This window comes from Balaenoptera borealis (assembly GCF_965194805.1).
Source record: "Balaenoptera borealis genome assembly, chromosome: 19".
In the NCBI taxonomy this organism is placed as follows: domain Eukaryota; kingdom Metazoa; phylum Chordata; class Mammalia; order Artiodactyla; family Balaenopteridae; genus Balaenoptera; species Balaenoptera borealis.
In genome coordinates, this window is record NC_138878.1 from 13,434,297 (window position 1) to 13,452,561 (window position 18,265).

An 18,265-nucleotide genomic window follows, 5' to 3' on the forward strand; every position below is an offset into this window, starting at 1 on the left:
GTTATACAGGTGTTCAGGTACATGTTCCTGACTACAGAGCTGCTTTTGAATTTTTGTTATGTTGAAATACTAAAAAAGTAACAATGATGGCAGCAATTAATGTCACAGAAATCATTAGATAAAGGGAAAACGAGGGGTCCTGCATAATTTTCTTTTAATAGACTTAGGTGGTGGGAAGAAGGAACTAGATACTCTACTTACCACCGTGTGCATGTGTGCGTGCGTGTTTGTGTGGGCACTCACATGTGTGTATGTTATGCACTCCCTTTTCTTTGAAACTTCTAAGATTAAAATAGGGGAGAAATCCTGTATGTTGCAAAGATAGAATTTTTTGAAAATTTAGGAAATCAAAAATTCTCCAGGCTCTCCATCTTGATTTATGCTTGAGTTATGTGCCATATTTGCTTTGAAATCTGTTATCAGTAGTTGTACTAAAGTTTTGAATAATCCACTTTCATCTGCTTTCTAGATTTCTTAATTTAAATTCATAAGACCGAGCTTGTTGATAGCATAGTTTTCTAAATGCTGCAGGTTTGCAGCCATTACCACTTCAAAGAGGTTTGAATGGAGGAATTTTTTTTCCTTGTTAAGATAGTTCCTGTTTCTGTAGAAACTTCATTTTTAGATTAATTTGTGACGGATGAGCTATCATAATTCAAGTATACAGTTCTTTTTTTCTACCAACTATTCATTGTCATCCAATAGTAAAGACATTAAAGATGCAGCAAGCTTATGAAGTACTACTTTCTAAAAGAAATAGGAGGCATTTTCATCTTTATTATTGTACTTTTGGTTATGCAAACACTTTGAATTTTTTTTTTAATTAAAGATTTATTTTTATTTTTGGCTGCATCAGGTCTTAGTTGCAGCATGCAGGATCTTTCATTGTGGCGCGCAGGCTTCTCTCTAGTTGTAGCGCGGAGGTTCCAGGGTGCGTGGGCTCTGTAGTTTGTGGCACACAGGCCCTAGTTGAGGCGCGAGCTCAGTAGTTGTGGCGCGTGGGCTTAGTTGCCCTACGGCATGTGGGATCTTAGTTCCCAAACCAGGGATTGAACCCGCGTCCCCTGTATTGTAAGGTGCATTCTTTACCACTGGACCACCAAGGAAGTCCCGATGATATAAATGTTTATGTCCCCCATAAATCTAGTCAGAAATCACTTTGGATTTTGTTGATTAAGTTAAACAGTCTATAGTAGGATAGAGTATTGGGTACAAGTGGTCCAAACTACGATAAAAATGCTAGATCTTAAAAAAGAAACTTTTTTTTTAAAATTAATTAATTAATTAATTTTATTTATTTATTATTTTTGGCTGTGTTGGGTCTTCGTTTCTGTGCAAGGGCTTTCTCTAGTTGCGGCGAGTGGGGGCCACTCTTCATCGCGGTGCGCGGGCCTCTCACTATTGCGGCCTCTCCTGTCGCGGAGCACAGGCTCCAGACGCGCAGGCTCAGTAGTTGTGGCTCACGGGCCCAGTTGCTCCACGGCATGTGGGATCTTCCCAGACCAGGGCTCGAACCCGTGTCCCCTGCATTGGCAGGCAGATTCTCAACCACTGCGCCACCAGGGAAGCTCAGAAACTGGTTTATGCACTAAACGTTTTGTGCCTTGGTCTAATAGTAACATGATGTCTGTGTAAAAACAACAGAAAGAACCAGTGTTGAATCACGTTTTATTTCCTGTCATTCTGCATTATCTCAGATTGCTAAATGTGTTCTTTCCAAGAAGTTTTATTGAATTACTGTATACATTTACTGTCCTGTGACAGTTTTGTCATTGTTAGAGATTTCAATAATTAAAATTGGAAACAGAGGCTTAGGTTATTTTCCTTATCAAAACTGTTACTTGGAGCCACATTATTATGATGATTTTCATGCCCTTGTACATTGGATGTCTTAAGCTGAGTGCAGTTTAGGGGATCCTTTCTAATTACAGGAAGGTGATCTGACCTGTGAGAAGTCTGTACTATACACTATTTAAATAGCTAACTAGTCAATTGCAAACCAACTGAATGTACAAATCTTAGTGCTGGTGCTGAAATCTCTTCAGAATAGTCATTATGATCTCAAAGTTTGTTTGAAAATTTGCAAGCATTAAGTGTCAAACAAAACTGAAGATGAAACACTAAACACTAATTCTTGTGCTTTAGGTGTACTTCCTTTTTAGAGTTTTTGGTTCTCTGCTATTTTTACTGTACTGTTTCATTTATATTTCCTACACGCGAACTTCGTTTGTGCAACTGAAATAAAACTGCAGTATACACGTTAAAAAAAAAAAAAGCTATGTTTTTCTTTAAAGTACAGTTATTGTTTATTTTTTTGGATTAATTAATCAATTAAATCTCCATAGGGTCTTCTCATATTATTCCTGCCTCTTCACGGGAAGGTCAATTTCACTGATTAAAAGAGACAGTAATACTCTCGTGTGATCAGTTATACAGGTCCTTATTTAGAGAATAAATGACTATGCTACCTTTCCACACTCAGGATACCATGACCGTTAAACAGATGTCACTGGGCAGGCAGTGCCTCTGATACCAGAAGTGCCAGAGGTAATGTTTTTTTATAAAGGAGCAGGGTTTGTGATTGCTGAGTTCCTTTTACTTTTTAAAATCTTTCCTTAAATGCATGCCTGTGTTGGGTTTAACAGTTGTTTTAATAAATAACTAGGTATTGGTTAAGGTTTGTTTTACTTTTAACTCTCAGTAGGTTAATGTTCTGATATAAGCATATGCAAGGAGTAACACTGCTTGTTACTCATACTGACAGTATTGCTTCTATTAATTAATAGATTAGTCCAGTATTAAATTAGGGTTGGTTTATTTACTATTGGTATTTAAGATGAATGTGTGGTTGACCTTGAACACTTCTGTAATTGGTGGCTGCTTTTAAGCCAAGTATTGTTTATGCTTACTCTCTGCGGAACTGTGTATCCTGATACTAAAAGCTGTACCTTTTTCAAATAACATTTAAAGTTATAATAAAAGTTATGTTTCTAAAGTAATATTTAAAGTTGAACTAAAATTCTTTTCTAGACAACCAGCTATCATTAGGCTTGTTAGGCTTGTCACCTTTACTTGTAAATCTTCTCACTATTTTGCCATATAGGTGAGTTTGTTCTTGTAAACTGTTCATAAGTAACTCATCTGCTTTCAGGTTACCTAACTTACGTTCTCTATGTTAACGTTTTCTAGTTAAATCATCATGCAAAAGGTAAAAGAGGTAAGCTTTGCTTTTTGGTACTTTTAATACTTCTTTCATCATTCCCTTAGCATACTTTATCTGTAGCACCAGATTTAAATTTCTGTCTCCTATACTTTACATGTTGAATGAATGTTTAATTCACTTATGGTAGTTGAATTTGGTGGGAAGTTTGGGCTAGTTTCAGTACAAAGTGTTCATGCAGTATGAAATCTCCTGGGTGTAAACCAGGTACTTTTCTTTAAGCTAATGCTCATTACAACTTACCTCCTCTTGTATGTTTGGAACTTATTACTCGGATATGAAGTTATCACTTCATAACTTCAAAGGGGGGAGTCAGTGTGTGTGTGTGTGTGTGTGTGTGCGCGCGCGCGCGTGCGTGTCACTATTCTCAATTTACTACTAAATCCTCCTTTGGTTTTTTATTTCATACAGACTTTTATATAAATTATTTTATGTTCCTGAGGTACAAAATATAGCCTATTTCTTCCCCTCCCAGAGGTTACAACTTGATCTAACGTTTTGATGTCTGATAATTTTGCTTACTATTGTTCTTTACCAAAGTTTCCTGAGGATGGCAATACTTAGGGCTGGTGAGGTTTATCAGAGTTTATCAATTACAGAATAGGTTCCTCTAGAGGAGTATGAATCACTGCCAAGTCTTTTGACTTTTAGGTTGATGCTGGTAGTATTCTAGCAAATCATTTTATTGTTATAATTATTTGAATTTACGGCTAAGCATAGTGGGATATCTAATCCCAGTTTAGATCTTAGCTGTCGTGTAATCAGAAATGTGAAAGTCACTTTCATAGCTTATTTTTGTTTTAGCTGTGGCTTTTTACAGCTTAGCTAGGACTTCATTTTATTTTGGGGTAATCTTTAACACGCTTTTCACTGGATTTCTAGTAACATGGGTTAATCTTATGACCAAGGTGGCTGACACGAAATCTATCAACCCTAATTAGTTAAAAATTAAGCCAAAAACAAAAGTTTTTGAGTAAGTTATATTATCACTGCCATTTCCCATAAGGGTGTAGCTAAGTAAGTTGTTTTGAGCTACTTTTTAGTGTGCTTGATGCCTGCTCCTTTTAATCTTTTTTTGATTTAAAGGACATTCTCACTGGGATGCAGATACTTTCATGTGTAATTTTATTTGAAATTAATAGAAAGTGTAGGACCAAATCTATGGGTTTATGGAGTTAGTAAACTCAACTAGGTATTTACAGTGCCTTGCTTTAATTATTAAGCTTCATCATGAGGTTGAGTCGGATTCTGTATGTATCATATTTATGTAATTAATTGACAATGTGTTGTGTTAAAATATTGAAATAATTAATTTTTTTCTTGTGGAGATTATTAAAATGTAATTTTAATTTTGTTTGAGGTAAATGACAGATCGAGGGGGATGGCTGTCTATATAAGCCTTACATATGTATGTAATTCAATGGTATAGTTAAGAGGCAAGTTTGGAGTTGTTATACTTACTTTGGGTTGGTGAAGTGAGGGCAGTATGTTTGTTAGGTGAGTTAGTTGAATCTTATATGCTTTGACTTGTTTTGGGGGTTTGGCAGGGTGATAATGGCATATAAAATATGAGAATTAGTGGGGTAGGGGTTTGATTAAGCAAGCTGTTTACCAGATATGAGTGTGCCTGTGTGGTATGTGTGTAATTGCTCTATATCCTGTGACCATTGACGCAACAACATATTATGGTAGATGATGTTGGAAAATAATACTCAATTCAAGCTCAGCTACAAGTTTCTCGGCAGTGTTAAGACCTCTGATGGCCAGAGCTGAGTCACAGCATGCCCCCCAATTTAAAAATACCAAAAGCATGAAACCAGTTATGTGTGAACATGGCTGATTAGTCATTAGTCCATCGAGGTGTATTATTGAAGGGGAAAGAGTAGGCGATTTTAGGTGAGATGGTCCTGAAGTAATAAGAACCAGATGCCAGATATAGTTCATTTATAGAAATCCTCATGGTTCATTGGCCTAGAATGAGGAGAGAGGCATGTCTGTGGACGGGTTGATTGTGGCTTGATGATTAAGCTCTGGTTATCAGTTATGATAAGCATGATGACTGGGAATGATTTGACTATGTGATATGTATGATTAATAAACATATGTCCTGTGTAATATCAATCATCACTTCAATTACCCCTGGAATCTAATGTGAGTTGAACTGTTTAATGTGTATGTAATATCAATAGGCTGATGTACTTGCTTATATACATGGGATAATTAATTTATGATTATACATATCATGTATTATGCATAAGAAGGTGTATATACTTACATATGTTGAAGGGCACAAAATGCACAAAGTACACAGTAATGTTAGTTTTCAAGATGTCACTTTTAAATACTTACACAGTACTTAAAGACAGTGTTAATGTCCCATAAGCAAGTTGTTCAGGGAATTGTTGAAGTGGAATTTCAGCTTCGGGTGTTGATGGTGGGGCTGGAGCTTCTTCCTCGAGTCTTAGGGAAAAACGTTGTTTTCCTTTTCTGGTTTAGAAGAACAAAGTAATAAATAACTACAAAGACTCTTCATTTTCGGAGGTTATTTTCAATAATGCTTGTTAGTGATATAAGGACTATAATTGTAAGAAAGTATAGAATAGATCCTGTTTGTCCGATGATAATAAATGGGTGATCAATGGTTTGTCTTCCAATTCATGTTACTGTTAATAGGTCCCCTACAAGTACTCAGAATAAACATTGGCTAAGAGGTCATGTTATGCTTCATTGTTTCACTGTATGAAGTACTGGGACAATCAATCAAATTAGGAATGAGATGCTTAATGCTAGTACACTTCCTATTTGTTGTGAATAGATCACAGAATTGCATATGAAAATAAGTATCATTCTCGTTTGATGTGAGGGAGAGTGCTGAGGAGGTTAGGTGGAGTGTAACTGTCTCTACCTAGAAGGTCAGGTGAGACTAGTACTAGTATTAGTAAGATTACAAATAGGAACAAGGCACCCAAGATATCCTTAATTGTGTAGTATGGATAAAATGGGATTTTGTCCATATAGGATGAGATCCCTGTTGGATTATTAGAGCCTGTTTCATGAAGGAATAATATGTGAAGAACTGCTAAAGCTGCAATAATGAATGGGAGGATAAAGTGGAACGCGAAGAATAGGGGAAGGGTGGCTTTATCAACTGAGAATCCTCCTAAGAGTCATTTGACTAGGTTAATGCCAATGTAAGGAATTACTGAAAGGAGACTTGTAATGACTGATGTTCTTCAAAAGGATGCTGGACTATTACCTTAAATAGTAGGATGATCCCGTTGTTTCATATTTCTAGGAAGGTGTAAGATCCATAATACAGGCCTCTCCCTACATGGATAAATAAGCAAACAAAGAATAAGAATAGGAAAGGTCCATTTGCATATACATATCAGATAATTCCTCCATAGTTTATGTTTTGGTAGATATGAGTTATAGATGAGAAGGCAGTTACTGTATCTGATGTATATAATGTATTGTTAAGAATAACCCTGTCGGGCTTCCCTGGTGGCTCAGTGGTTAAGAATCCGCCTGCCAATGCAGGAGACACGGGTTCAAGCCCTGGTCTGGGAAGATCCTACATGCGGAGCAACTAAGTCTGTGTGCCACAACTACTGAGCCTGCACTCTAGAGCCTGCGAGCCACAACTACTGAGCCCATGTGCCACAACTATTGAAGCCCACGTGCCCTAGAGCCCATGCTCTGCAACAAAAGAAGCCACTGCAATGAGAAGCCTGCGCACCGCAACAAAGAGTAGCCCCCACTCACCACAACTAGAGAAAGTCCATGCACAGCAACGAAGACCCAATGCAGCCAAAAAAAAAAAAAAAAAAAGAACCCTGTCAAGATTTGTAAAATTAAATATAAAGCAGGGACGAAATTTTCATCATGATGAGCTATTTGATGGGGCTGGTAGATCATTATATGCATTATTAACAATTCTGATTAATGGGTGGGATTTTTAAATGTTGGTCATTAGTGTTCCTATACCTGAAATACAATGATGATTTTTCAAGTCATTGGCCATGATTACACTGCATTTAAGAATAATGATGACACACTGTATTTGTTTTAAGTACTATTTTGGTAGTTTTGTAGGTCTTTCTTCAAAACCTTCACAAATTTATGGTGGGCTTGGGTTAACTGGGTTTAATTGAGTGATTGTGATATTGTAATGAATTTTGGTGGATCGTTTTTGTGCTTAATGGTTTTTAAAATTTGTTTAAAGAGAATGTGAATAGTTTTTGGTTATACAACAGTTATGTCTACTAAGCAGTATCCTGAGGTTTGAGAGTCTAATAAAACCCTCTTAGGTACATTTCTTTAATGTTATGATGGACATGCAAATTAAAACCACAAAGTGACATCCATTCACATGTAATAAATGGTTATAATCAAGAACAAACAAAAATGCTGGCAACAATGTAGAGAAATTGGAACCCCCTTACACATTGCTTGTGGAAATGTATAGTTTGGCATTTCCTCAAAAAAGGTAAAATACAATTAGAGTCTGGTTCAAGAACTCAATGCCTAGATATATGACACAAAGAATTGAAAACAGGAGTTCAAACAAAAACTTGTACATGAATATTCATAGCAGCATTGCTGACATTGGCCCAATGGTAGAAACAATTCAAATATCCATCAGTGGATGAATGGATAAGCAAAAGAGGGTAGATCTATAAAGTTCCATATTATTCTGCCATACACAGAAATATAGCAAAATGGTGCCATCTGCTGTGGAAAAACAGTATGGCAGTTCGTCAAAAACAAAGTATGATTCATCACTTCCACTTCAGGGTATATACCCAAAAGGTTTGAAAGGAGGGAGTTAAACAGATATTTGTACACCCATATTCACAGGAGCATTACACTGGCCAAAAGGTGCAAGCAACCCAAGTGTCCATGGATAGATGAACTGATAAGCAAAATGTGATATATACACAAAGGTACATTATGCAGCCTTAAAAACTAAGGAAATTCAGACACATGCTACAACATGTATGAGCCTTAAAGTCATTATGCTAAGTGAAATAAGCCTGTCACAAAAGGACGAATATTATATGATCCCACTTCTATGAGGTATCCAGAGAAGTGAAATTCAGAGACAGAAAATAGAATGTGGTTGACAAGGGTTGAAGGGAGTTAGTTAGTTAGTGTTTAATGGATGCAGTTTCACTTGGAAAAAAAGAAGTACAGGAGATGGATGGTAAGGATATTTGTACAATAATATAAACGTGAATGTCACAGAACTATATACTTTAAATGGTTTAAGTGGTAAATGTTATGTTTGACATTTAATCACAATGGAAAATGTGAATGAAGTACTGATACAAGTTACAACATGTATGAATATTGAAAACATCCTAGGAGAAAGAAGCCATGCAGAAAAAGCCACCCAGATCATACTCATCTTGTGTGCTTTAAATCCATCAAGGCTGTGAAAATGAGGGGAAGTCTCAAGATTGCTTCCAGAAAAAGAAAACTGGGTCAGAATGGAAAAAGACATTTTCATGCTTTGGGGCAGGTGATGGAAGTGGGCCAGTGGATTGGATTAGAAGGTAAAAACCGTAATGATTTCTCATATGGGGGTTACAGGGGTGTTCCCTGGGAGAGTGTCCCTTTTTGGGGTGAAACAATGGAAGCAGTCATTTAAATTGGCATATGTGGTAAAACAGTGATGACTGGGGAATCTGAACTTACAAATAAAGAGTACATTGTACTGCTACTGCAAGTTTTCTGTATGTTTGAAGTTAGTAGAAAGTAAATAACTTTTCAAAACATGTCAACACCATGCCAGAAGAATAGATAAGACATCAAACTTCATGATGAGGCCAAGCCCTACCCAGATTCAGTTCACCCAAAATGGTTAAGCTAATTGCTCTTGTAGGAATCATATATTATTAAGAGGTACTGTGGGAAGATTATATTACTAGTAGTCACTATGTCTTGGGGGTTGTGGATGACCTGGGATGTGGTAGAAACAAAGGGATTTTTGAATTACAATTTTCCACATGAAACTGCCAAAAGTTACAAGTAATACATGAATTTAGTAAAGTTGCATGATACAAGAGCAATACACAAAAATCAGTTGAGTTTCTATACACTAATAAAGAAGTATCAGAAAGAAAAATTAAGAAAACAACCCCATTTACAGCTGCATCAAAAAGAACAAAATACCTAGGTATAGATTTAACCAATGATGTGAAAGACATGCACAATGAAAACTGTAAGACACTAATAAAGAAACTGAAGAAGACACAAATAAAAATATTCTGTGATCAGGCACTGGTAGAATATTCTTAAAACGTTCACCCCTCCAAAGCAGTGTACACATTCAATTCAATCTCTAACATAATTAAGTGGCATTTTTCACAGAAACAGAACAAACAATCCTATCTATCCTGTGTGGAACCAAAAAGGACCCCAAATAGCCAAAGCAATCCTAAGGAAGAGAGCACAGCTGGAGTCAACTCGCTCCCTGACTTCTAACTACACTATGAAGCTACAGGAACCAAAACTGTGGAATTGGCATAAAAACAGGCACACACACCAGAGGAACAGAACAGAGAACCCAGAAATACACCCACCTGTATGTGGTCAGTTAATTTATGACAAAGCTACCAAGGACATACACTGGGGTAAAGTCCCCTCAATAAACTGATGCCAAAGAAACTAGATACCATACACCAAAGAAAAACACTGGAAACTGTCTACACTACACACAAAATGACCTGAAATCCACAGTTTTCCACATCAAGCCCATTGTCTGCTGGCTTCTCTGAAAATAGACCCCCTTTCAGCAGTCAGCCACATACAGGAAGCTTCTCCCCACTTTTTCTTTACCTTTTACTCCCACGGCGGTGCCTCCCAGCAGGTCCTGAAGACACTGGCTCCTGTCTGCACGGACTAGTGTGTCTGGAGGAGACCAACCTTCTGTCTGTGTTGACTCAGCCAGTCATTGTCCGGAAGCCAAAGCCCTGGAGAATCCTGAGAAGACCAAGCCCCTGTCAGCTGCATGGAATCAAGTCCTCCAGCTGAACATGCACGAGCCTCGAAAGTCAGAGAGGTGGACTTGGCTCCACCTGCTGGCCAGTTGGGAAGTGCAAGCCTCAGCCACTTACCTTCCACTGGAGGCCCTGCTCTCAGCTGGCAGGTCTGATGAATCCACTAAATTTGAAAATTCAGACTCAAATGGAGCCCAAAATCCCATGATGAGCCACAAATGGAAAGAAAAAGATTTGCAAAACACTTACCTGATAAAGGATTTGTACTCAAATTATATCAAGAACTATAGAACAGGGCTTCCCTGGTGGCGCAGTGGTTGAGAGTCTGCCTGCCAATGCAGGGGACACAGGTTCGAGCCCTGGTCCGGGAGGATCCCACATGCTGCGGAGCAGCTGGGCCCGTGAGCCACAACTACTGAGCCTGAGTGTCTGGAGCCTCTGCTCCGCAACAAGAGAGGCCGCGATAGTGAGAGGCCAGCGCACCGCGATGAAGAGTGGCCCCCACTCACCGCAACTGGAGAAAGCCCTCACACAGAAACGAAGACCCAACACAGCCAAAAAATAAAAATAATAAATAAATAATAAATAAAAATTAAAAAAAAAAAACTATAGAACAAACAACCCCATTAGAAATGGGTAAAATCTGAATGGAGACCTGGCCAAAGTAGATTGTAGGTAAGCATACAAAAATATACTCAACATCATATATCATTAGAGAATTACAAATTAAAACAATGAGATAGCACTACACAACTATTAAAACTGCTGAACTCCAAAAAGAAAAAAAAAAAAGACTACCAATTGATGGAGTGTGAGGAACAATGGGAACTATCCTTCACTGCCAGTAAAATGAATATACAGCTACTCTGCAAGACATTTTGGAAGATTTTTGCAAAGCTAAACAAATCTCACCTAAAGAGCCAACATCCTGCCTCCAGTATTTAGACAACTGCTCTGCAGAACTAGGTCCAAACAAAAAGGATGCAATTAAGCATAGCATCTCTATTCAGAATGGCTAAAAACTTAAAGAAATCAGTATGCCCTTCAACAGATGAACACATAAGAAAACTCGGGTACATCCATGTTAGGGGAACAGAATATGCCACCCCAAAATATGCCTGTTTGGTGTAAGGATTATTTCGGCTTGATTGATTGTGTTTAAAAAAGACGATTTCTGAAAACCAAGTCAAGATTACACTTTTGTGAAGGAAATTTACATTTATAAGGGAAATCTCCATTTAAAAAGTTGTCTCCCTCTCTGTACCAGGAATAGACAGGAGTAGACAGATGAGTAAATCTCATGAAACACTTATCAGTGGAGAAGGCCGAGACTTAAATCTGCGTATCAAACATATCCTTTTTTTTTTTTTAATTTTAATTTATTTTTATTAATTTATTTTTGGCTGCATTGGGTCTTCATTGCTGCGCACGGGCTTTCTCTAGTTGCAGCCAGCAGGGGCTACTCTTCATCGTGGTGCACGGGCTTCTCATTGTGGTGGCTTCTCTTGTTGCAGAGCACGGGCTCTAGGCTCACAGACTTCAGTAGTTGTGGCACGTGGGCTCAGTAGTTGTGGCTCATGGGCTTAGTTGTTCTGCGGCATGTGGGATTTTCCTGGATCAGGGCTCAAACCCGTGTCCCCTGCATTGGCAGGCGGATTCTTAACCACTGCACCACCAGGGAAGCCCTTCTTTTGTTTTTTAGGTGAAGATGGTATTTAAGGTGATGACTTAGGCCATTTCAGGGACTAACTTTTCCTGGGCATCTCCCATGCATATAGGAAGTACAAATGTTATTAAACTTCTCTTTGTTTTTCTGATGGTAATCTTTTATTATGGGGGGCACTTCTCAACCAAGAACCTAGGAGGGTAGAGGGAAAATCATTTTTCCTCTCATACACATGCAATGGAATACTATTCAGACACAGAAAGGAATAAACCATCAACCCTTGCAAAAAACATGGATTAATCTTACATGTATACAGTATTGCTAAGTGAAAGAATCCAGTCTGAGGAGGTACACACTGTATGACCCCACTTATATGACATTCAGGAATAGGCAAAACAAAGATGGTAGGGCTTCCCACTGGTGGCGCAGTGGTTAAGAATCTGCCTGCCAATGCAGAGGTCACGGGTTTGAGCCCTGGTCCAGGAAAATCCCACATGCCACAGAGCAACTAAGCCTGTGTGCCACAACTACTGAGCCTGCACTCTAGAGCTTGCAAGCCACAACTACTGAGCCCATGAGCCACAACTACTGAAGCCCGTGTGCCTAGAGCCCGTGCTCCACAACAAGAGAAGCCACCGCAATGAGAAACCCGTGCACTGCAATGAAGAGTAGCCCCCACTCACTGCAACTAAAGAAAGCCTGTGCACAGCAATGAAGACCCAAAAATAAAATAAATAAATTTATTTTAAAAAAAAAAAGATGGTAAACAAGTTATGGGGTGGGGGTTGAAATGTTCTATATGGTACTTTGGTGATGGATACTTGCCACTATGCATTAATCTAAACCCATGGGTTTTTACAACCCAACAAGTAAATCATAATCCAATTTATTTAGGATATGGGAGTGTCATAGGATGGAATACAGAATGTGACAAAGAATCTAACTGATTTAGAAATGTACGAAAAAAACTCACTGTTGGTAGGGCAAAAGGTGCTGACTTAAGTAACTATGGAAATAAATGGACTCTGTAGAGTAAAGGCAAAATGTACCATACATAAATACTGGACTCTATAAGTTCTTTCCCATGGTGGTAATAGCTAACAATAGTAAAACTACTATACCTGTAATCTGGAAGGGAGCAAGCAATGAATTCAATGTAGGACAGAGGTGGTAGGTGGGCATCTTACATTTGGAATCGGAAGTTACAGATAAGCAAAGGCAGAAGGTTACAATAACCATGCAATAATGGATAGATTATATTTCCTCAATTTTAAAAACTTTTGTGCATCAAAAGATGATATCCAGAAAGTGAAAACACAGCCAGCAGAAAGGAAGAAAATATTTGTACATTGTATTATAACAGACAAGAATCTGTTCTTCAGAATATATCAAGAACGTTTACAAAACATCAACAAAAAGACAACACAAAGTTTAAAATGGAAAATGACTTGAATAGACCTGTCTCCAGACAAGAAAAGCAAATAATCAACAAGCACGTGAAAAGCTGTAAAACATCAGTTGTTGTGATGGAAATGCAAAGTAATACCATAATTCAGTACTCCTTCACACATACTAAAATGGTTATAATCAAAAAACAGAAATTAACCAATGTTAACACTGTAGAGAAAGTGAAACCCAACATTACTTGTGGAAATGGAAAATGGTGCAGCTTATGTGTACAATAGTTTGGCATTTCCAATAAAAGATAAAAATACAATTATCATATGGTACAACAACTCCACTCCTATAGACCCCAAAAAATTGAAAACAGGTATTCAAAATGTTGGAGAGGATGTGGAGAAAAGGGAACCCTCCTACACTGTTGGTGGGAATGTAAGTTGGTGGGAATGTAAGTTGGTGCAGCCACTATGGAGAACAGTATGGAGGTTCCTCAGAAAACTAAAAATAGAACTACCATATGATCCAGCAAGCCCATTCCTGGGCATATATCCACACAAAACTCTAATCCAAAAAGATACATGCACCCCTATGTTCACAGCAGCACTATTCACAACAGCCAAGACATGGAAACAACCTTAATGTCCATCGACAGATGAATGGATAAAGAAGATGGGATACATATATACGATGGAATACCACTCAGCCATAAAAAAGAATGAAATAATGCCATTTACAGCAACATGGATGCAACTAGAGATTATCATACTAAGTGAAGTAAGTCAGAAAGACAAATACCATATGATATCACTTATATGTGGAATCTAAAATATGACACAAATGAACCTATCTATGAAACAGACTCACAGACATGGAGAACAGACTTGTGGTTGCCAAGGGGGAGAGGGGTGGAGGAAGGATGGATTGGGAGGTTGGGGTGAGCAGATGTAAGCTATTATATATGGAATGGATAAACAACAAGGTCCTACTGTATAGCACAGAGAACTATATTCAGTATCCTATGATAAACCATAATGGAAAAGAATATTTAAAAAAAAAATATATATATATATATGTATAACTGAATCACTGCTGTATAGCAGAAATTAACACATTGTAAATCAACTATACTTCAATAAAAAATAAAAACAGGTGTGCAAACAAAAACTTGTACACAAATATTCATAGCAGTGCAGTTCACAATAGCCAAAAGGCAGAAACAAGTAAAATGTCCTTCAAAGGGTGAATGGATAAATAAAATGGGTAAATCCATAAACTAACCTATACCATATAAAGGAACAAAGTAAAATGGTGGTGCCACTGTGGAAAACAATATGGTAGTTCCTCAAAAACTTAAACAGACAATTAATATATGATCTGTCAATTCTACTTCAATGTATATACTCAAAATATTTGAAAGCAGAGACTGAAACAGATATTTGTACAACCATATTCATAGCAGCATTATTCATAATAGCCAAAAGGTGGCAGAAACCCAAGTACCCATCAACAGATGAATGAGTTAACAAAATATGGTATGAACGAATAAACACAATGGGACATGATTCAGCCTTTAAAACTAAAGTAATTCTCATACATGCCACAACATGGATGAACCTTGAAGTCACCATGCTGAGTGAAATAAGTCAGTCCAGAGAAGTCAAATTCAGAGACAAAAAGAATGTGGTTTCCAGGGGCTGAGGGCTGTGAGTGAATGGATACAGAGTTTCACTTGAGAAAAATTTTTAAAGTTCTGGACATGGATGGTGAGGATATTTGTACAACAGTATGAAGGCAGCTAATGCCACAGAACTGTACACTTAAAATGTTTAAATGGTAAATGTCATGTCATGTATTTTTAATAACAGTGGGGAAAAATGAATTAAGTACTGATAAGTGTTACAACATGGCTGAACACTGAAAACATCCATACAGAAAAGGTCACCCTGATCACATACTTGTCTTGTGTGCCTTAAATCCATTAAGGTTATAAGAATAAGGGAAAATCTAAGTAATCATTCCAAAAAAAAAGAAAACTGGATCAGAATGGAAAAAGATACTTTCAAACATTTGGACAGCTGGTGAAAGTTAAAGTGGGCTTGTGGATTAAATTATAATGTGGGTACCATATAATTTCTTGATTTGGGGGTTATGTGCTGGTTCTCAGGGAGAGTATCCCTGTTTTGGGTAAAACACAGTGGAGTATTTTGTGTGAAGTGGCAAATGTGAATACTTTTTACCTTTGTGGAAAATTTTCTGTATGTGTGAAATTACTAGAAAGTAAATTACTTTTCAAAACAACCCTGTCAATACCATGCCGAAAAAACAGAACACATTGAACTTCATTATAAATGCCAGGACTTACCCAGATCCAGTTCAATGAAAGTTGTGATGTTAATTGGCCTTGTAGGAGTCCACATGTTATTAAGAGACACCGTAAGATTACATTAGGAGCCACCATGTCTTGGGTGTTATGGATGACCTGGGATACAGCAGAAACAGTGGGATTTTAGAATTACAGTTTTCCACATCACTCCACAAAAAAAAACTGTTGGAATAAAATTTAGTGAAGTTGCAGACTATAAAATCAATGTACAAAAATCAGTTAAGTTTCTATGCATTAATAATGAACCACTAGAAAGAAACAGTAAGAAAATCCCATTTATAATTTCATCAGAAAGAACAAAATACCTAGGAATAAATTAACCAAGGACATGAGAGACCTGTACTCAGAAAACTATAAAGCACTGACTTAAAAACTGGAAGAAGACACAAATAAATAGAAAAATATTCTGTGCTCATGGATTGGAAGAATTACTATTACTAAAATGTCCATTCTACCCAAAGCCATCTACAGATTCAATGCAATCTTGATTAAATTTCCAATGGTGTTTTTCATAAAACTAGAAATAATAATATTTGTATGGCACCACAAAGGATGCTGAATGGCCAAAGGGATTCTGAGAAAAAAGAAAACAGTTGGAGGCATCTCCCCCTCTGACTTCAAACTGTATCACAGAACTAAGGTAACCAAAACAGTGTGGAACTGTCACAAACACAGACACATGGAATAAAGGAACAGAATAGAGAGCCCAGCAATAAACCCACATGCGTGTGGTTAGTTAATTCATGACAATAGGGGCAAGAACATACAACAGGGAAAGGACAGTCCCCTGAAAAAATGGTATTGGGAAAACTGGACACTACCCTCCAAGTAATTAATTAGAAAACACATGGAATGAAATGAATATAGACACAAACTTTACAACTTATACCCAAACTCACCCAAAACTGTCCACAAACTTAAATTACAAAACTATAAAAATTCTAGAAGAAAACGGAAAAAAAATCTATATGACCTTGTGTGTGGAGATGACTTAACACACACCACCAAAAGCCTATCAACAACAAAAATAAGTTAATAATGTAGATTTTATAAAATTAGAAAAAACACAAATTGAGAGAAAAATATTTGCCAAGCACATAGCTAATAAAGGATTTATAATCAAATTTTCCCAAGAACCCTAGAACAAAAAACCTCATTAAAAATGGGCAAAGAGGGGCTTCCCTGGTGGCGCAGTGGTTGAGAATCTGCCTGCCAATGCAGGGTACACGGGTTCGAGCCCTGGTCCGGGAAGATCCCACACGCTGTGGAGCAACTAGGCCCATGAGCCACAACTACTGAGCCTGTGCGTCTGAAGCCTGTGCTCCACAACAAGAGAGGCTGCGATAGTGAGAGGCCCGCACACCACGATGAAGGGTGGCCCCTGCTTGCCGCCAACTAGAGAAAGCCCTTGCACAGAAACGAAGACCCAACACAGCCAAAAATAAATAAATAAATTTTTTTAAAAAATGGGCAAAGATTGGAACAGACTCCTGGCCAAAGAAGATATACAGAGTGTAAAGAGGCATACAAGAATATACTCAACATCATATACCATTAGGGAAATACAAATTAAAACAACAATGAGCTAGCACTGCACACCTATTAGAACTGCTAACTCCAAAAAATGACAATATCAACTGGGGGAAGAACAACAGGAACTTTCCTTCTCTGCTGGTGGAGTACAGGTACAATCACTCTGGAAGACAGTTTGGCAGTTTTTTCCAAAACTAAAAAAGTCTTAGCATAGCATAGAAAAATCAGACGTCTAGTATTTAGACAATTGCTTTGAAAAACTGTGTTCAAACAAAAACTACCATAAAATTATACACAAGTTCTAGTCATAATGGCTAAAAGCTTAAAGATATTAGGATGTTCTCCTGTAGATGAATGCATAAGATTATTGGGGCACCTACATATCAAGGGTAAGAGCATATGGACCCCCAAATATGCCTGTTTGACAGAATTATTTTAGGCTGATTTTTTTAAAACTGCGAACATGAAACAACATAAACCCATCAGAAGTTGCTTTTTATGAGGTCATTACAGGGTGGGATCTGAACCAAGAACAAAGAAGGGTAGAGGAAAAATTTTTCCTCTCCTATATATGCAATGGAATACAATTTAGCAATAGAAAGAAACGAACCACAAGCCCAAGCAAAGACAAATATGACTCTACATATATATTGCTAAGTGTGTCAACCAAAAAAAAATAACATAATGCAGGAGACAACAAACAGGAAAAGAATTTATTTGGGGTCTTAAGAATTGCTGTTTGGGAGACACAGATTCAGGTAACCCTAAAAGTGTTCCTGGTGAAAGGTTCTTGCCTCGTCCCAAGCAGAATTCAGAGATGAGACAGGGAAGTCAAGAAAGTAAAGTGAGGATTTATTTCAGCTATAGTACGCTCTTGGGGAGAGCGGGCAGGCTCAGGTGAGTAGCTGCCCTGAGTTTTTTCGGCAAGCCGGTTACATGGGGTTTAATATTCATTGGGGAGGGAGGATTTGGGGGTCATATTCCCTGATTTTCACCCCAGTGCCACCTTCCCCGGGGGAGGAGGAATTTTTGTCCTTATTTAGACTTGATCAGAAGTG

General features: G+C 37.7%; 1 protein-coding gene across 6 annotated transcripts in view; it reads right to left on the reverse strand.

Annotated features, from left to right (window-relative positions):
- Positions 1 to 1,271: 1,271 nt before the first annotated feature.
- The window catches only part of ZNF19 (zinc finger protein 19), a 29,304-nt gene continuing 12,310 nt past the window's right edge, over positions 1,272 to 18,265 (reverse strand). For 5 of the 6 annotated variants that reach the window (XM_082369916.1, XM_082369918.1, XM_082369917.1 and 2 more), the window contains 3 exons: positions 15,654 to 15,770; positions 10,064 to 10,207; positions 6,477 to 8,685 (listed from right to left, as the gene is read on the reverse strand). The gene's annotated coding sequence lies outside the window, so the exon portion shown is untranslated. The other variant, XR_014238011.1, reaches the window with a different exon arrangement.